The sequence below is a fragment of the Mustela erminea genome, chromosome 3 (genome assembly GCF_009829155.1).
Source record: "Mustela erminea isolate mMusErm1 chromosome 3, mMusErm1.Pri, whole genome shotgun sequence".
NCBI lineage: Eukaryota > Metazoa > Chordata > Mammalia > Carnivora > Mustelidae > Mustela > Mustela erminea.
This window is the reverse complement of record NC_045616.1, coordinates 110,582,380-110,603,777: the sequence shown is the minus strand read 5'-3', so window position 1 is coordinate 110,603,777 and position 21,398 is coordinate 110,582,380. Positions and strand designations below refer to the sequence as shown.

The following is a 21,398-nucleotide window of genomic DNA, read 5'->3' as shown; positions in this document are numbered from 1 at the left end:
AACTCTGGAGTAGACAGCTGTACTACAGGTGCAATTTGCCTGGAGGTGTTTTCCATTCTTGGTAATCTAAAGGTTTGTCTTTTAATGGACACCTGGAGGTAGAAGAGAAGGCTTTATTAGGGAAGTGGTGGGGGAATTCATGAGGAGCTGGAACTGACAAAGCTGGGAATCTCTAACGGCCACAACCTAATGAGAGAATGGAAAGGAAAAGAAGAAAAAAATCCAACAGAACTGCAAAGAGAAGGTAGCTTAGCTGTTTGGTCTTGAGCTCTAGTTGGAGAAAAATGCCTCCCCTAAAGATTTGTAATGATACATAGGCCCTCATGCTAGTGTGTAGTTAAAATTTATACTTCCATTGTAGCCCTGAAAATGTGTAAATGAGTAATTAAGTTAGTCTCGGGTTGGTAGAATATGAGGTTGCTTGGCAGAAGCAAAAACAAATTCTCTTTTGAATGAGGCTCTCTCAACCCAGGCTGCACAGAATTCCTGTGGATTAAGTCTGGACAGTCCAAACTTAAAAAAACATGCATGGAAACAAGCCCCTTGTAAGCAAGAGCCCAGAGGGATAGACCTCCAGGATCTTCAGATAATAGAATTATATAATAAGGATGTAAAATGAACATTCTTAATATGTTAATATTTAAAATATGAAGAAGAACCACACCACTGTTTTTAAAATGAGGAGAACAAAGACTTAAAAGAATGTAGTAACTTAAATAAAAAATGCAATGGGTAGGTTTAATAGCATTGGACAAAGTTGAAGACATATTTGGCAAACAGTCTGAAGAAGTAACAGTGCAACATAAGAGAGACAATGCAGTGAAAAATATGAAAGTGAGGAACTAAGAATGACAGGTACTACCATATGTTTAATGAGAATGCAAAAATAATAGAGAAAAGAAGGGGCAATATTTGATGAGATAATGACTGGTTATTTTCCCAGATTGTTCAGTATCAAGCATCCTCTGATTGAAAATCACAGTAAGTCCTAAGTAGACAATAAATAAATAAATCATGGTGAACTTATTTGCTTCTCTGCCTGTTCTACAGATTTTTCATGATCTGCCTTCGCCATATACCTAGCTAGTTTTATTTCCCCTGACTAATAATATGCACACAGTGTTATGAAAGTCTCCTTCTTATTTAATGTAATTGTTAGTCTTTGCTATAAATTTGCTGCTTCTTACTATAAAATGCTTTTTTCTTCTCTCCTAGTTGTCAAAATCCTATTTATTTATCAAATGCTTTTTCTCAGGTCCTTCATGATCATTCTAGTAACATTGATCTCTTTTTTTCTGAATTTCTATTACACTTATGCATCTCATTCATTCATTCATTCATTCATTCCTGATATTTATTGAGAGTCTGGTATGTATTAGCTGGATACTAGCTAGGTACAACAATAAATTTGATAGAAGCACTCCCTGTCTTTAGGAACATTAATATTCAGCCAAAATGATAGTAAAAATAATTAGAATACAGTGATAAAGTATAAACAAGGTGTGAAATGAACACATATTAGGATAGAGTAGGGAAAGTAATCAAATATATAGGTCAGTGTAGGTTTCCTAAGGGCAGTAACATTTCTGCTTATACATAAAGATCAAGTAAAAATTATCCAGGCTCAGATATGGGATAGAGTGAAGAATTGTAAAAGGAAGGTTTAGGCAGTGGGACTAGCATGTTTTGCAGCTTAGAGTCTTAAGACTATTTGAAATTTTAGGGACTAAAGGAATTTGATATGGTTATACTGCAAAGCTAAAGGAAGGGAAGGGTGAGTGATAAATCTGGAGTGTTGGACTGGAAAGAGTGCAGATCTAGGTGGGCCATCTAAGCCATGTTAAGAAATTTGAATTTTGTCCTAAAAGCATTGGAGAAGCACTGCGGGATGTATTAAGTGGAAGCTGTATTATTATATTTCTACGTTAGAAAGGTCCCTTTCATTGTCATGGAGGAGATTCATTCAAAGGAGGGGAGACCAGTGAGGAGCCTGCAACAGTGTTACAGACAAAAGCTAATGGTGACTGACACTACTATGGTCGCAGTGGGGATAGCAAGAACTGGACAAACTTGCCAGACATTTGAAATAGGTGATCACTTTTCTCTAATGGTTAGCTGTGCATTTGTTTTTTCTCTTCAGTTAAGCTATAAGCTGTTTAAGAGCAGAGACCATGTCTTGATATTCTTTTCTGTCTACCAAAACTTCCAAGTCATTACCAGCTGGCCTCATAAGTATTTGCTGACTGAATGAGTTTGGGATGGAATTATTCAGTCATCGAGAATTTGTAAAGATAGCTGGCTGAGGATCCAGGATGAAATTCTCCATAGTTCAGTTTCCAGGGATGTACTAAAAATGGTACTGTGATGGAGAGTTCTCAAACATTACCTCCTCACAGTGGCCAGAGTAGTGAGCTATAAACTTGGTGATGAAGAATGAACCAGTAGTTATAGCAGTAATCTTGGCTCTAGGGCAGGAAGTCAATGCCAGTGACAAACTGCCAATACATGACAATTTAAAATCCAATAAGTGAAGTTAACAAAGTTGCTTTATAGCTCAGTGGACTTATGGGTAGGGCTGGAAGCCATTTTCATCCTGTATCATCAGGCTGGCTGTCTTACGGGTAATATAAATAGCAGTCTGGCAAGGAATCAAGATATCTCTTTTGAAAATAAATGATAAGGGTATATTCAGGTTATGTCTGTATGTTCAATGGAACAAAAATTAGAAATGTATAAAGCTGATCATTCCTTTGAAGAGAAGCACAGCAGGGGCTGAATGAGATTGAGGGTTTTTTTGTTGTTGTTGTTTTTCTTTTTTTCAGGATGGGGAATCTATCTTCTCATCCAAATAATTTCTCTCTTCAATTTTGTGACGTTGTAAACATAGTTTCTTCTGAAATGTGACAACTGTATTATATCTTGACTTATTTGGGTAATTGCTCACCATGAAACTAAACACCATCTATGCTGTGTATAAAATTTTAAGTGATAATTTAAAATTTTTCTTGTGACAACTAATTGAGATTTAAAAAAATAAATCTAGGTATGAAGACTTCTCAACATTAAAAACTGCTTATCTAGCATGATGTGTTCAATATTAAAAAGTATTTTTTTCTGGTATGTGCTGGAGCTGTAGAATTTTGTGTATGGAGATGACAAACTAAACAGTGACATATTTCCCCAGAAACATATCACAGGTGTGTTTCATAAAAATAGATAGTATTTATTGCGTACATACAAATCCAAGTGTTGTATTGAATGTGTTATTCATGCTCACAACAAAATTATATAAGAGATGCTATTATTACTCAAATTTTATAGGTAAGGAACCAATACTCAGAAGGTTCAGAAACTTAGTCAACAACCCTAGGATTTGAATCCAGGTCTTAGAATCCAGAACTGATACTTTGTACCACTATACTGCTTATAGTCATAATGCCTCTGAAGAAAAGAACATCTCTTGTTTTTTTAACAAGTTGGGTGGCAGTAGTATGGTCTTCACTTTCCACCAATATAAAAAATGATTATTAGAAACCAATGCATGGTGTAATGTGCTATCATTTCCAAAGGATTTTTATCCAGCTCCTAGGTTTAGAGTTCAAAATTTAACCCGAAGATGTGAGATACACCCTTTTGTTTTCCTGAAATTATTCCCTGTGAATAATGGTTTTGGTTGACTTGCTCATCCCCCAGGTGCTATGTGCTTCCACTAATGGGTCACAGCTGCAAACTTCTTTGGGTAATTTCCCCTCTGCACACAACCAAAATCTCTCTTTGATTCTCAAATTTTAGAATTATTTTCTTCCTGCAATACCCACCTTTGCCATCAGTCCTTTTATCTTCTGTATTTTTTACTTTACCTACAAATATATCCAGACTCTCTTTATTATGCAAAGTTGCTGATCTTAGTCCTTTAATTTGCCTCTCTTTAAACATGTCCTAATTCTACATTACATGTATACATGTATGACATAGATGCACACATGCACACGCGCGTGCACACACACACACACACACACACACACACACACACACACTGGCTAGGCTAATAAGCCTTCCTCCTACCTAAAATGTAGGGGAGGAGGAGACTGCTTGGATGGGCCAAGACAGAATATTCTCAATTTTGTACTAAGTATTGCTACATTTATAATACTACCACTGAATCTTTTATGATTTCTGGAATATGTGATCAAATTTTGGGCAGATAATTATACCTTTTTTCTCTCCCTTTATGCTGTTTCATATTCAATCTATTTAATATTGCTATATATATTGAGCATTCTTGGCTTACATCTTTAATCTTTCCATTTCTAAAAGAGAATGTGCGTCTGTTTATGTGACTGTGTGTTTATCATATTGATTCCTATTCTACTGTATTATCAGAATGAATGTTAAGTTTTACAGAATGCCATCTGAAGTTTTGGTGGAGATAAGTATACACCTCTAAACTCTTAATATAAACATTTTTCAATATTGAACCATTTCAGTAGCACAAGGCTGAACCGTATTTGTAATTCTCTTTAAATACTGCTAGATTAACTTTACTGCTGTTTCCCTCAGAGTTTTGGTGTCTTCATACTAATAAGTGAGCTTTGCTTGTACTCCTTCCCTCTCCTTCTTTTTTGAGGCCATCTTTATTATAGTTTAGCATCACAGTTATGACTTTAGAGAAAGACCTAAGAAGGATGTTTTAAAATTAGTAAAAACAATTTTGTTAATGCTCTGTTACTGGTTCCTAAAGGTTTGATAGATTTTACCTGTTGAACCATCATGGCCTCATAAGTCTTAGAGAGGTAGCTCTTTGTCCACATATTCAGTTACTTCTTTGGTAACTGCATAGTCTTTTACTATCTTCTGAGATAAATTCAGAAATCTACATTTTCCTTTAAAATAATTTAATCTGGGCTTCATGCATTACAATTTAGCATTTATTTACGTTTATGCAGCTGACTGAAACTAGGACACACAATGCTTATTTCTTTACCTTTCTATGCTACTGACCTACTTCTGTGAGGGTATGTCTTTAACCTCACATCTAATCATTAGCATGGGGAACACAGTCCAGGCATATTCCCCTGGCTAATCCACTCACTCAGAATTCATTTCTTCAAGTAAGGCATTGCTTATTTGGTGTTTCAGGGTTGTACTACATACAATAGTAACTTGGACTTAAAAAAAAAAAATGGTTTCAGGGACACCTGGGTGGCTCAAGTTGTGATCCCAGGGTCCCGAGATCGAGTCCTGCATTGGGCTCCTTGATCAGCAGGGAGACTGCTTCTTTCTCTGCCTGACTCTGTCTCTCTCTCCCTGACAAATAAATCAATAAAATCTTTACAAAAATTTTAAAAAGTTAAAAAATGGTTTCGTATTTTCCCCCAATAGTCTCCCTTGATTTCATTACAGGTTCTTTTTGTTTTTGTTTTTTAACTAATCTTCATATTTTGTGGTTTGAGGTTGTTTTCTCATGGTTTCATTGAAAATGAGACTTCTCTTACTGCTTTTGTTGCTGTCTTTTTTACCTTAATTTGAAAGTGGGAGTTGAAAAAGCAATGTTTCTCACTGTTCAATTTAAGAAGTCCCCACCATCTTTTCTTTATAGCACCATCACTACTTAGGCAAAATGCTATTTTTTGTATCCTCCTTAGCTCCTCCATCTTCAAGTTGTATTAAAATCAGTTAATAATCACTGAATGGGGGCGCCTGGGTGGCTCAGTGGGTTAAAGCCTCTGCCTTCGGCTCAGGTCATGATCTCAGGATCCTGGGATCAAGCCCTGCATCGGGCTCTCTGCTCAACAGGGAGCCTGCTTTCCCTTCCTCTCTCTCTGCCTGCCTCTCTGCCTACTTGTGATCTCTGTCAAATAAATAAATAAAATCTTAAAAAAAAAATCACTGAATGGTTTCTATGTTTAAGTAGTTCTTTAAAAGTCTGTGTGGACATCAGGTTTAACACATCCTGCCATCCCTTCACTTCCTAGTCTCCTACTCTCATCATGAAGAAGTTTACTTGATGGGATGATTTACATTGACACAAATAATAATATAAGGCAAAAGGTAAGAACTGAATAAGTGGATTTGCTAACATAGGGCAGAAATGTTGGGAAATGGGGAATGGAGGAGGTAGTACAAGAATGAAGTATTTTTAAATTTTTTTTTATTATGTTCAATTAGCCAACATATAAGACATCATTAGTTTTTGATTTGGTGTTCAACAATTCATTAGTTGTGCATAACACTCAGTTCTCATCACCACATGTGCCCTCCTTAATATCCATCATCCGGTTACCCCATCCCCCCTGCCCCCCCATCCTTTCTGTAACCCTTAGTTTGATTCCTGGATTCCAAAGTCTCTCATGGTTTGTCTCCCTCTCTGGTTTCTTCCCATTTAGTTTTCCCTCCCTTACCCTGTGGTCTTCTTTGTTATTCCTTCTGTTCCACATATGAGTGGAACCATATGATAATTGTCTTTCTCTGCTTGACTTACTTCACTTAGCATGATTCCCTCCATTTCTATCCATGTCAGTGCAAATGGTAGGTATTCATCCTTTCTGATGGCTGAGGTTCCTCAAGACATTAAAAATAGAGCTACCCTATGACCCAGGAACTGAACTGTTTTTTAGAAGATGAATCGAGTTTCAATGGTGTGAGGTCACTCCCATTGGTGGAAAAGTTTGTACAAAGGCATAAAGATAGGGAAGAGCAGAGTGTAAACTGGAGGCTGGCTGGTCACCCGGAGGAATGGAAGGTGGGGTGTAAAGGTGGCTTGGTGACTTAAGGAGTACTAAAGGAAAATAATCTTAACATAACCTACTTCTTCAAGAAATTTCTTCAAAATAAATAACATTTAAATTCAGTCATTTGCCATATTTCACTTCATCAAATAAAGCCAGCCCTTCCTTTTCTACTCTACTGTTAGTATCACTATCAAAAACAAAAAAATTCATGCTAGCATGTTTACTGAAGTTTCATCATATGCCAGGAGCTTGGCATATACTTTACCTTCAGTAACTTATCGGTTTCCCGTTTGCTATTTCATAAAATAAAGCTATACAGGGGGTATTTTCATGCTCACTTTGCAGCTGAGAAAGTTGAGGCACAAAAGGTGAAAGAACTTGCAAGCCATGTCAGTAGGTTAACTGTGGCATGGCTCTGAGTAGCCTGTTTATAAAGCACGTTTATATTGACATATGTTATTTACATAGTTCTCATTCTTCTTCAATTCAAAGAAACTTGTTTTAAAATATATTTTCTGATTCTAAATGCAACTCATAGTAATTTTGGAAAATTCAGGAAAGATAAAAGTGTACACACGGCAATCAGCAGAACGATAGCCCAACTTATTTTTTAAGGAAAAATTATTAAAAACTTTTCAGGGTGCCTGGGTAGGTCATTTGGTTAAGCAGCCAATTCTTGGTTTTTGGCACAGGTCATAATCCTAAGGCTCTGGGATGAGCCCTGCCCTGCATCCAGCTCCTGGCTCAGCAGGGAGTCTGCTCCAGGATTCTCTCTTCTCCCTTCCTCTTGCACCCCCTGCCCCCTCCCCCACCCACTTGCAGGTACATGTGCTCACTCTCTTTCTCTCAAATAAATAAATAATTAATATTTTTAGAAAATTTCCATTCCACCTCTAGTTCAACTTCTAGTTCAACTTTATAGCGCTATTGTCATAATAGTTTGTAAGCCATCTTTTGCTTCAGCATATATTTACACACATGAGTTCACCCAGCTTATTTATTGACCAATAATATGTTATTTATATATTTCCAAGTTAGTAGAATTTTTAAAATTATTTAGAATTTTAGAATTCTAAATTGTAGAATTTAGAATTCTAAATTGTAGAATCTTTAAAATTCCAAGTTAGTAGAATTTTTTAAAAATTCTGATGTATTTTGATTTTGGATCTACAATTCCTCTATTAATGGATATTGTGAGGTTTTAAATTTCATTTTGTCTTTTTGTTATTGTTGCTATAATGAACTTCCTTGTGAAAATAACTAAATTCTTTATAGTAATTTATGCTATAATTCTATGTGATATTTAGTAGTAATGGTTTTAGTATTGCTGGATTTGCTGGGCTGTAAACTGTATACATTTATAATATTGATAATAATACCATGTTAGACTCCAGAACAGTTGTACCAATTTATCACCCACCAAATGAATATTAGAGTATGCATTTCCATATTTATCGCCCACATTAGGTGTTCTAATCCTTTATATTTTTTAATCTCATGGAATAGGCAGAAAAACCTATATCATATTTTTAAGAGGTTACTATTTTTATGTGTTCACTGGTTGTTTGTAATTTTTATCTGGGGATTCATTATTTATCTACTTTGTCCATTTTTCCCCTGGGATGATCAAGCTCTTTAGAAGTTAGATTGTAGGAGCTCTTTGTATTTTATAAATACAAAACCTTTGGTTTTGTGTGTGACAAGAATGTTTCTGCTTTTTGGTTATTTTTAATTTGTTAATTTTTTATGGAGAATTAGTACATTATTATAATTCATATGCCAATATTTCTTTTATGGATCTTGAGTTTTGTATCATTCTCTTCTATTCAGCTAGTACATTTTTTATATCTAGATCTTTTATCCATTTAGCATGGATGTTTAGATGTTTGTGGTATTAGATAAATATCTAATTCTCTTATCCTCTGAAGATCATTTAGTAGTTCTTAAACTATTTACTGACTTAGCCGTGTTTTCTCTCTCATTTGAAATCCATATTCTTCATATGCTTGATTCATTTGACTCTCTGTTCTGACTTATTTCACTATTCCCATGCCATTAGCACATTTTTAATATAATAGATTTTTTTACATTATTTTGATACCTATCAGGTTTTTTTTTAATTCTTCTTGATACTTTTTTTTATCAGTTTGCCTCCACCTTATAGTATCCTTTGTCTTAATTTTTGTTTTATACTTTCTTTCAAAAATCTTCACCTGTAAGGCAGCTCCTTATGTCACATCTGGGCTTCCTTCTTCTCTATTCTATCTACATGGTGTTTCAACTACTGAGTTTAGGAGAAAAACCCACTAAAAACTACCAAGCTGTGAATCTCTTCTTGACATTAATAAACATCAAATATTTTCATATAATGCTGTCTCATCTTGTCTGCCTTCTTGATATTTCTAACTTGAAGCCCCATTGAGATATCAGAGTCAGTGTACTTAAAGCCACACCAAAATCTTGTCACTTCTGGGAACTTCTGTGCAGTAATATCCTGTTAAAATAATGTAGGTGTGAAGTTTGTAGACAGACCTGGGTGTCTGTCTGATTTTTAAGTATCATCACTATTATGAGAATGATGATAAATAACCATTCACTATGCCAGGTATTGTGTTAAATAAAGTACATTAAAAAAAAGTACATAATTCTCTTCTTAATATTTGACTCTTCCCTGTAGATTTTATGGGATCATCTTCATTTTATAAACCTCTTCACTGAAAAATAAAAAGGTTAAAAAATTCCCTGCCAAGATCCTGCCTAATAAGTGATAGAGCTAAACATTTATGGTAGATTTATATACCTTTCTAACACCTGATATGCGAACTTGCCTCATATTGGTTATGGTGGTCAGGTTTGGAGGGTCTTGATGAGTGACAGTGTGGGATAAGATTGGAGGGTGGTGGTTTATTTGATCAGAGTTGCCTAGTAGGCTTTGAAAAACTAGCCATACTTTTCAGATTTGTAAGATTCACTAAGTAAATATGTCTTATCACAAAAATTTCCAGGACATCTGCCATATTTCTATTGTTCAGAAAAGAAGTTTAACTCTTAATTAAATACTAAGTAAAATGCCCATGTAAATGGTATTCCCTTATTTAACTTCTAGCAACTACAGATAACTCCAATCATCACGTTTCCTTTTCCTCACTATAATAGCATGCCTCCGTCAAGTTTTAATATATATAAGATACACATCAAGGACATAATGTATTAGACAAGTACAACTCCTCAATTTCTTAACTTTTAAGATACATAATTGCTCTACTATGAAGACTTAAATGGGGATTGTCACTTTTGTAATTAATTCTTTTTGTTTCATCCTTCTTACTAATTGAAAATAGGCTTTCAATATAGAATACTTTGAAATTGGATGAAGAGACAGAATTGGAATGAACTTAATTAACTGCAAACTGTCCAAATCAATCAGAGTTTGACAGTGCCTCAGTAACACACAGAGTTCATAATTTACTTGAGATCTGCTGTAATGCATATGCCATAAATTGCACTGTAGCCATGCTCACTGTGCACAAAATTTAGTGCTAGGCTATGAAGTTGGCACTGACAGAAAACTGTTCCTGCAACACAGACTATTTTGGGAGGGTATACTTTACATTTTCATTTATACAACTAATAAACTTTTGAAAATAAGTGTTTTGAAATTTTGCCCTGATAGAATTTGTTATAGGAGTTAAAAAGTGTTTAAATGTGTTTCCAAGCATTTAAACATTATAAGGGGCATGGTTAGGTCTGTTTGTTTAGTTACAGAGTCTCAGTGATTCAGTCTTGGGAAATATTAGATATTATAGGTTATAAAGAAATATTTGTCTATGTAATTCTGTTATCTCTTTCTTGATATTATAAAAATAATCTTCTAGATATTCAAAAAGAATATTTACTGATCCTAAAACTGATTAATTACACTTGTTAGTTTTATATGAGCTTTCTCATGTTTCTGGTTTTTAAGAAAAAAATTATCCTTTGTTGAAGAAGAGACTAGTTGATGAAGATCATGACATATACTTGGCTAGACAACATTACAGTATTATTTTGGCCAAAGATATCTGTAATTTAAACCAAATAGTCATCCTTCATTTGCAGATCTCCTTAGCATATACTCAGTTTCCTATATTCTCCAACTATTTAACAAATATAAATTGTCCCCATATTATCAGTGACTTATTTCAATTTTTGGATATATAAAATGTTTAGAGGGGGAAGGGGAGTAATAGTTATGGTATGTGTCCAATATATAATCATAAAACCCCATAAGATTATTATTGTTTTTGATCCCTATGCAAGATACATTGCAAGTATTTTATGGGTTACGAGAAAAATTCAAGAAGAGGCAAACCAGTCATGTTATATAAATGCCCAGCTTGTATCAACACATAAATAATTTCTGGTTTCTGGAAGAAATTATAGCTGGTTAGCATAATCCTTATTGGCCATGAGATTATCACAGAAATCTTAATGTGGCTACACCATATCTCAGAACACATGATCCTCAAGGTAGTGCAGTCAATAAATGCGGTACCATTGTTGACTTATTTTCAGCTGCATGAAAATGAGCAGTTTGGGTAGGAGTGAGTTGTGTTTTTGAAGAGGGCAGGGATCAACTTAGAAGAGCTATTAGAAAGAATAGGAGAGCAGAAAAAAACACATCATCGTGGGGGGAGAAAACCCACAAAAAACCATCAAGTCTTCTGAAATTAAAGAAAAAAATTCTTATTGTAATCAAGTTACCATTTCTTCGTTTTTTAAAGATACATAAATCCTGGGTGCCTGGGTGACTTAATTGGTTAAGTGTATGACTGTTGATGTCACTTCAGGTCTTAATCTTAGAGTCATGAGCTCAAGCCCCATGCTGGGTGTGGAGCCTACTTAAAAAATAAAAATAAAAATAAATAAAATGAATAAAATACTCCATAGTGTATATGGACCACATCTTCCTTATCCCTTCGTCCATTGAAGGGCATCTTGGTTCTTTCCACAGTTTGGCGACGAATACCCAACTTTTGTAGCAACATGGACGGGACTGGAAGAGATTATACTGAGTGAAATAAGTCAAGCAGAGAGAGTCAATTATCATATGGTTTCACTTATTTGTGGAACATAACAAATAGCATGGAGGACATGGGGAATTAGAGAGGAGAAGGGAGTTGGGGGAAATTGGAAGGGGAGGTGAACCATGAGAGACTATGGACTCTGAAAAACAATCTGAGGGTTTTGAAGGGGGGGCGGGTGGGAGGTCGGGGTACCAGGTGGTGGGTATTATAGAGGGCATGGATTGCATGGAGCACTGGGTGTGGTACAAAAATAATGAATACTGTTATGCTGAAAATAAAAAATAAATGTAAAAAAAATAATTAATTAATTAATTTTAAAAAATGAATAATATAAATTTAAATAAATTAAAATAAAAATACATAAGTCCTTCTGAATGAAAGTAGGATTTACTAATAAGTATGAAGAAAAAGCACACTGGTATACATTTATATTTTATTTATTTATTTATTTTTTTAATGAGGGAGTTTTGATTAAATCAAATTTCCTATTAAGTGGAATAAAAAATTAAGACTGATGGCTAGAAAACACATTACAATATTTTTTCCTTTTTATAATCTTTTGAAGAAAAATTATAATACTAAATACTATTTGAACCTATCTGAGTCTTTGGATATAAATTGGGTTTCATAAACAGTGAAGTAATGGACATACATTTGTGATTTCAGAGTCTAAGGCATTTGATGTTGCTGATTTTGGGGAGGAACACACAAGAAGAAATAGGAAAAAGGCTTCTGCACAGGTGAAATTTATAAAGACTAGAAGGGGAAACTGTAAGCCAAGTAAAATCAGTTGGAGTTGACTACTGAAAAGAAAAGATAGACCACCAAATTAATAATGAATAATTATAAAAAAAATTTAGATCCAACTAAAATGATTTATGTAACAATCTATATATTTCTAGTTCCTTCAGTCATTCATATAAATGTTGCAGAAATTGCATAACTCATTTTGGAGACAATGTGTTAGAAAAAGAAACTAAGGCACTTTAGAATATACTGTAAATGTGGGGAGTGAGGATATATTCCAACTAGAAAAGCTAAGTTCTCTTTAGGTTGTAATTGATTTATTAATGGCTAAGCATAAAAAGCCAATTGTGGCCTCACATAAGCACATGAATTTAGAGATAGGGCACTTTCTGAAGTGGCTCAAGAATAGGGCATCTATTTGGTTAGAAGTGAAATGGCTTGTAACTTCTCTGTACCCTAGCATTCTTTGGTGTATATGCAGGATATAAATGGTGGCAAGATGGAGGCAGCATCTAGTCTGTGTGCTTTCAAGTTCAAAATTATTGGAGATTATTTCTGACTGTGCCTTTGTTAGAAAACTCCAACCAAACTTCAGCTTTGATGGGTCACATTTCACTCCTAACTCCTGACCAACTACTGAGACTGGTGGATGGCTGTGTACCTGTGGCTTAGGTCATGTATCAGCCCCAGCCAACTATGTATGTTTGAAGTAGAGGAGGGTGGCTTCTCTAAGAAAATCTAAGGAACTTCTCTACCTGCAGGGCAATTGGGTGCTGATTGTCAAAAATAACAGATACTACTCCCTTCAGGACTACACAGAAAATGTGAGTGCTCTATACTGCCTTCAGTTACAGCAAGGAGACTTGATAGTGCTTAGAGAAGAAAACCTTATAACTATTCATTAAACAAATATTGATAGAGTACATACTGTGTTCCAGACACAGGCCTAACCCCAGGAAGTTATAGTCTAGTAAAGTCAGTGCCACACAGCTCACTTCTGCCATCATATTACCCCTCACAAATAATTCTACTTGTATGAACTTTTTCATACTTCATGGTGTCTTGTAACAGCAGAGATTAAGCAACATATAAGCAGTAAACCAAAGTTCTGAGTATGAGGAAGCTAATTAATATAAGTATCTTCAACTACAATTTTAAAAAATAAGGGATAAGAAGATACAAATGATACTATTACTTTTTGTCCTGTTTCAGAAGCAATGAGTGTGAATTATGACAAATTAGAAGTATGTAGAAGGGTAAAGAGTAAAAGATAAAAATCTATCATTTACACACTTACCCCTTCCTACATTCCTTAGATGTGAGAGGTGAACAAGTTTGCAGTTTGGTATATATTCTTCTGAACTTAGAATGTGCCATCAACTAACGCATCAAATCTAAACTTCAATGTATTATCCAAGGACTGACCACGTGGCCCTGAGATGCCTTCTCTAGCCTCTTTTATCGTATTCCCCTAAAGGTCCTATTGCTTTAGTTACTCTTGATTTCTTGCTCTTTCTGGAGTATCTTAAACTTTACCTCATTGGTCAGTTTGTTGATTGCTGGTCTCATTATGTAGAGTTTACATCTATCCCAGTAGTCAAAGTCCTAATCATCCTTCAAGAACCAGCATAGCTTCTCATATTTTCTGTGTTCTCTATAGTACTTGTTGCAGTTTTATTGTATCACTTCATGACTTTCCTATTTCAAATGTATAAGAATACCACTCTCTCTGAACTGTAAGCTCTTTATTATTTTTTTCAAAAATCTCTACTGAGAGGGGTGCCTGGATGGCTCAGTGGGTTAAAGCCTCTGCCTTCAGCTCAGGTCATTATCCCAGGGTCCTGGGATTGAGCCCCACGTCAGGCTCTCTGCTCAGCAGGGAGCCTGCTTCCTCCCCTTTCTCTGCCTGCCTCTCTGCCTTGTGATCTCTGTCTGTCAAATAAATAAATAAAATATATTTTTTAAAAAATCTCTGCTGAGATATAATTGACAAAATGTATTTAAAGTGTACAATATGATGATTTGCCATGTGTATACATTGTGAAATGATTCCCCCCCATTGAGTTGTTAACACAATTAATCTGTCACTTGACATACTTTTTTCTTTTTTATTTTGGTGAGAATATTTAAATTTTACTGTCTTAGCAAATTTCAAGTACACAGTACTGTGGTATCAGCTATGATCATCATGTTATACATTAGAGCCTCACATTTTACATTTTACAGCTGAAAGTTGGTACTCTTACTCATTTCACAGCTTGAAGTTTGTACTCTTTTACCAATCTCTTCCTATTTTCCTCACTCCCCAGTTCCTGGAAACCACTTTCCTCCTCTCTGTTTCTGTGAGTTCAATTCTATATTCCCCACCCCCCGCCCACCATCACCACCAGGATTCCATGAAGTATTTGTCTTCCTCTGTCTGGCTTATTTCACTTAGCATGCAACTCTCCAGGTTCACTCATGTTGTCACAAATGGCAGGCTTTCCTTTGTTATTAGGACTGAATAATTTTACATATGTATAAATATATATTTTCTTTATACATTCATCTGTCTACAGTTTATTTCTATGTCTTGGCCTTTAGGAATAATGCTACAGTAAACAAGGGAGTATAGATATCTCTTTGAGATAATGATTTTGTTTCCTTCTGTACCCAGAAGTGGAATTGGTGGATCATATAGTTCCATTTTTAATTTCTTTTTTTTTATTTTTATTTTTATTTTTATTTTTTTATTTATTTATTTTTGTTTGTTTGTTTGTTTGTTTTTATTTATTTTTATTTCCAGCATAACAGTATTCATTATTTTTGCACCACACCCTGTGCTCCATGCAATCCGTGCCCTCTATAATACCCACCACCTGGTACCCCAACCTCCCACCCCCCGTCCCTTCAAAACCCTCTTTTCCATAGTGGCAACACCAGTTTACATTCCCACCAATAGTGTACAAGGATTTCCTTTTTTCCACATCTGTGCCAGCATTAGTTATCTCTTGTCTTACTGATAATAGATAGGTATGAGGCGATATCTCATTGTGGTTTTGATGTGCATTTCCCCAATGACTAGTGATTATGAGCACTTTTCATGTACCCACTGACCACTTGTTTATCTTCTTTGGAAAAATGTCTATTCTAATCCTTTGCCCTTTTTCTAACTGGGCTATTTGTTTTTGTTTGTTTTGTTTTGTTTGCTATTAAGTTGTATAAGTTCCTTATGTATTTTCAATATTGACCCTTTTCAGAGATGTGGTTGTAAATATTTTCTCCTATTCCTTAGGTTTCTTTTCATTTTGTTGATGGTTTCCTTTGCTGTGCAGAAGCATTTAGTTTGATGAAGTACTACTTGACTTATTTTTGCTTATGTTGCTTTTGCTTTTGGTGTTAAACCTGAAAAATCATTGCCAAGACTGATGTCAAGGAGCTCACTTCCTCCTTCTAGAAGTTTTATAATTTTAGGTCTATGTTCAAGTCTTTAATCTATATTGAGATGATTTTTGTGTATGGTGTAAGAGAGGGGTCTGGTGTCATTCTGTTGCAAGTGGTGGTCCAGTTTTCCTAAAACCATTTATAGAAGAGACTATCTTTCTCTGTTATATACTCTTGGCTCGTTTGTTGTAGGTTAATTGATTTGTATGCATCAGTTTATTTCTGAGCTTTCCTTTCTGTTGCATTGACTTATGTCTGTTTTTGTACCAATACTGTTTTTTTTTTTATTACTATAGCTTCATATTATAGTTTAGAATAAGGATAATGGCTCCAGCTTTGTTCTTTCTCAAGATTGTTCTAGCTCTTTGGGCTCTTTTGTGGTTCCATATACATTTTAGGACTGTTGGTTGTAGCTTTGTGTAAAATGTCATTAGATAGAGATTTCACTGAATATCTAGATCATTTTGGGTAAATTACTTTGGGTAATATAGACATTTTAACAACATTAAATCTTCTAATTCATAAGCATGGAATACCTTCCCATTTATTTGTATCTTCAATTTCTTTCATCCATGTCTTACAGTTTTCAGTGTACAAATCTTTCACTTCCTTAGTAAAATTTATTCCCAAGTATTTTTTCCTTTTTAATGCTATTTGAAAATGACACTGTTTTCTTAATTTCTCTTTCTGACAGGTTTTTGATATATAAAAATGCAATTGCTTGTATATATTGATTTTATATCCTGCAAATTTACTGAAATAATTTATTTCATTCCAGCAATTTTTGGTGGTATGAGCTCTTTAATTACATTTTTGTCACTCATTAATGTTTCTGTGCCACAAAGGTATGTGTCAGGGGTTAGCAGAACTTCGGCTTATGGCCTAAATTTGGCCTGCCACCTGTTTTTGTAAACAAAGTTTTACTGTAACACAGCATAATAGTCATTATGTATTGTGTCTAGCTGCTTCTGTGGTACAGCAGCACTGCCGAGTAGCTGTGAAAGACATCATATGTCTTGGGAAGCAAAAATAGTTATCAAAAAAGTTTGTTGACACCTGGTATAAAGTTTTGCACATAATAGGTATTCAATAAATGCTTGATGAAATTTGCACATGGATATTCTTTAGCTGATACCACCCAAAAGTGTAGCCCTAAACTGAGAATTTAAATGACCCAATTGTTTTTTCTTCATTTAAATTCAGTTAGCCAACATATAGTACATCTTTAGTTTCAGATGCATCTCCTCACCCACCTCTCCTCTAGAAACCCTCAGTTTGTTTCCTTTATCATGGTTTGTCTCCCTTTCTGATTACTTTCCAGTTTTCCCTCCCTTCCCTATGACCCTCTGCGCTGTTTCTTATATTCCACATATGAATGAAACCATGTGATAATTGTCTTCCTCTGACTTATTTTGCTCAGCATAATACCCTCCAGTTCCATCCACATCTATATATATGGGAAGTATTCATCCTTTTTGATGGCTGTGTAATACCCCATTGTATATAGATTACCACATCTTCTTTATCCATTTACCTGTCAGTGGACAGCTTAGCTCCTTCCACAGTTTGACTGTTGTGGACATTGCTGCTATAAATGTTGGGGTGCATGTGTACTACCTAGAAGTGCAGTTGCTGAATCATAAGGTAGCTCAATTTTTAACTTTTTGAGGAGCCTCCATGCTGTTTTCCAGAGGGGTTGTACCAATTTGCATTCTTAACAACAGTGTAAGAGGGTTCCCCTTTTTCTGCATCCTCGCCAACATTTGTTGTTTCCTGACTTGTTAGTTTTATCCACTCCAACTGCTGTGAGGTGGTATTTCATTGTGGTTTTGATTTGTATTTTTCTAATGCTAAGTGATCTATAGAGAACTTATCAAACTCAACACCCCAAAAAACAAATAATCCAATTAAGAAATGGGGAAGAGAAATGAACAGACATTTCTCCAGAGAAGACATACAAATGGCCAACAGACACATGAGAAAATATTCAACATGACTTGATCCAATTGTTTTAACGCTACACTGCCAGACCCTGTTGGACTGGTTTCTGTGCCTATTTGAATGTTTTATTTAATTTTGCATAGGCAGTCTGTGTCTGGATAGTGGAGATGAAATGGCAGTAAAATAGAGGTTCAGAATCATTTTCACCAAGCCAGTTTATTTTGGATTGATGTTACCTCTTCCTTCATAAGCAAATGTTTTTAGGGGAAAAATTTTATATACCATTTTATATAGATACATCAAAAATATTTTACTGGTTACTGTCACAACAACCAAAAATATGCTTTGTAAAAAAATGCTTGTGCTGACAGGAAATATTTCCAGAATGAAACTCTTGGTTATGATCATTTTGGTTACAGGAAACATTTTGTTTGTGCCTGATACAGGCTTTAAAGTTTCTCAAAAATTCTAGCCCAGCTTTCAGTGAGGAGACCACATCTTCTTTGAAGAAGATGAAAAAACTATTCATGTAATATTTTAGCTACCAAGAACTGGTTGGAATTTACATCTTGAAACTTTACATTTCAAGTGCAAAATTAAAGATGTATTTAAGAAAAATCCCTAAGTTCCTGAACAAGATACATTGCCTAGGCTAAGTGAGATTCTGATGAGATAAGTTTTTACAGTTGAAAGAGAAATTTGCTGTATGCTTTCAGAATTTTCAGCTGAAATAAAATCTACTTAAGTCTGGCTTCAGCACCTTTTTAAAAATCATTTGTAAAATATGCAGTTATAGTGTAATAGAAAGTATATAGTTTTGAGGACAGGTTACAGAGTCATGTCAAATCCTATCATTTGTTAGTATTTTGTTATTATTTTTGTTATTGTCATCATCAACAGACTTTTATGTCAGAACTGCTCGCAACCTCAGTAAAATGTGAAACAAATAATAAGACTTATTGCATGCTTTTGATGATAGGATTAAGGGAGGGAAAGTAAGTAAAACTAGCCAACAGTTCTGGACTATAGTATGGAATCCATATATATTGACAGACTAAAGAATTAAGGTCTAGTTCAATGATTTAATAAAAACATTTTCAGACATAATGTGATTAATAATCACATGGCCAAAGTGTTTCATTTCCCCTTCTCTTTGCAGATCTCAAAGTTTCAGAGAGTATTAAAGCTTTGATAGTCATCTGTTGCCACCAGAATCACTGTCATGACTGCCTTTTATGGATAATTATTTCATAGTCACCGGAAATAGAAGCCTACCAACTTAAGTTCTGATGATAGTTGGCCACTAATAAAGTGGAGAACCTTCACTGATTTACTCTCCTAAAATTACCCTGCCTGTCTTCAAAAGTTGATGACTTGCATACTGAATCTTGAATGAAGAAAGAACATCTCCTTCATTACCAAGCCCTTGAGTTAGTGAGGTTCTTTGCTTTCATTTCTCCTTTATTCATTACATATTATTCATATGTTTCAATTAAGCTAGCTGGATAAAGCCCTTTGTTTGGTTATTAATCATTCCATTTCAAAATGGTTATTTTTCTGGCCAAGCTGGTCTTCTAGAATTCTCCCTTGACACCATAAACTAATGGGATGTTTTAAATTTAAAATGAGAAATCATTAGAATTTCAGTTAGGTAAAATTAAGAGTAGGTCACACTGATATGAGTACCTGAATGTGCTGTGCTTCTGGGAAAGACTCAAACAAATTAAGATTTAAACCTTGACACTAAAGGGAAAGTTTATATTTCAGCACTGTGCTTCAAAAATCATAAAGCATTGAAAAAACAGGTTCCTGAAAAACCCATGAAAAGAGAGAATTTTCACTATCTTGTTTAGGGGTCAAACATGCCAGTGTTTCTAGATAGTAAATTTACTATGTTTGGCTAGGTATGGGAAATGAGTTATAAATCTCTATGGAGTTCAACTGAGTAATTTCACTAAAAAACACATGAATTTCACAGAGGTGAAAGCTAAATTACCTTTCCCTTTTAATCAGTGTAGACAGCCAATTGGAAATGTGGTGGCCTTAGAGTTTCTCTTTTTTTTTAACTCAACAATGTATTAGTGCCTGAATTAACTGGATAAATTACTTTGCTTATTCAAAATCATGAACATTTACTCTTACAAGCAATTCTTTTAGTCAAGGTAAAAAAAAAAACCAAACATCTTTGTTTTTTTGTTTGTTCTTAAAGAAAGAGAGTGTGCATGTGCATGAGTGGGAGGAGGGTAGTGGCAGAGAGAAAGAAAGAATCTTAAGTGGGCTCCATGTCCAGTGGGGAGCCCATTGCAGGACTCAGTCTTACAAGCCTGAGATCATGACCTGAGCAGAAACCAAGAGTCAGATGCTCAATCAGCTGAGCCACCCAGGCATCCCTTTGTATTTTTTCTTTTGAGATTTATTCATTTATTTGAGAGATAATGAGCATGAGTGAGTGGGCTGGGGAGGGGCAGAGGAAGAGATAGAGTCTCAAGCAGACTTTTCTCAGAGTATGGAGCCTGAAGCAGGGTTTAATCCCATGATGCTCAGACCATGATCTGAGTGAAAATCAAGAGTCAGATACTTTTTTTTTTTAATTTTGTTTATTTATTTGACAGAGAGAGATCACAAGTAGGCAGAGAGGGAGGCAGAGAAAGAGGAGGAAGCAGGCTCCCTTCCGAGCAGAGAGCCTGATGCGGGGCTCGATCCCAGGACCCTGGGATCATGACCTGAGCCGAAGACAGAGTCTTTAACCCACTGAGCCACCCAGGCGCCCCAAGAGTCAGATACTTAACTGACTGAGCCACCCAGGTGCCCTTGTATTTGTTCTTTAATTTAAATATTTTTAGAGGAATTTGTGCTTTTCATAAAAATACAATTTATGTAACTTTGTGATTAACACATTAATAGTCAATAAATTGTAAATTAACACAATACTCAATATTATGCTAGTTTATGTGATATGTGTTTGTGCAAGCTAAGACTTTGTTTGGACAAAGAAGTAAGCAAACATGAAAAATAGAAATAAGTCTCTAAATCTTACATTTTTCTCTTTCCAAGAATAATCTCTCTGTGATAATAGCGAATCCTAGGAATTGGAGAGATAGATATGAATAGAGCTTCAGAGACATAAGATATCAAAGGTAGAAAGAATTTTTGAAAAGACAGATTAGGGGTGTGGGTATGGAGGCCAAGTTTCATGCTAAAGGGACCGCATGACCAAAGGAGAGACTGTTTGGGGAAAGAAAGAAAACTAAATAGAGTCAAGTCATCAGGCAGGGAAACAGTATATGAAGGTTACCAAGGGAGATGGCTGAGGGGCATAATAGGAAAAAGTTAAAATAGTTAGCACTGAAGACTGTGGGAACAGGGAACCATTCTTTGTGATTAATCAAAAGAATGATGCAATAAAGTGTTTCAGTTTTTTGAGAGGCATTTTAGAGGAGGGATTAAGAGTATTCACTATGGAATCACACCTTGTGGTTCAAAACACACA

At 35.1% G+C, this 21,398-nt stretch overlaps 1 long non-coding RNA gene across 1 annotated transcript in view; it reads left to right on the top strand.

Annotated features, from left to right (window-relative positions):
• Positions 1 to 19,228, top strand: part of LOC116586740 — a 56,448-nt gene extending 37,220 nt beyond the window's left edge. The window contains exons 3-4 of the long non-coding RNA XR_004284130.1: positions 12,464 to 12,537; positions 19,068 to 19,228. This is a non-coding gene — a long non-coding RNA (uncharacterized LOC116586740). The remainder of the gene's footprint in view (positions 1 to 12,463; positions 12,538 to 19,067) is intronic.
• The last annotated feature ends 2,170 nt before the right edge of the window (positions 19,229 to 21,398 follow it).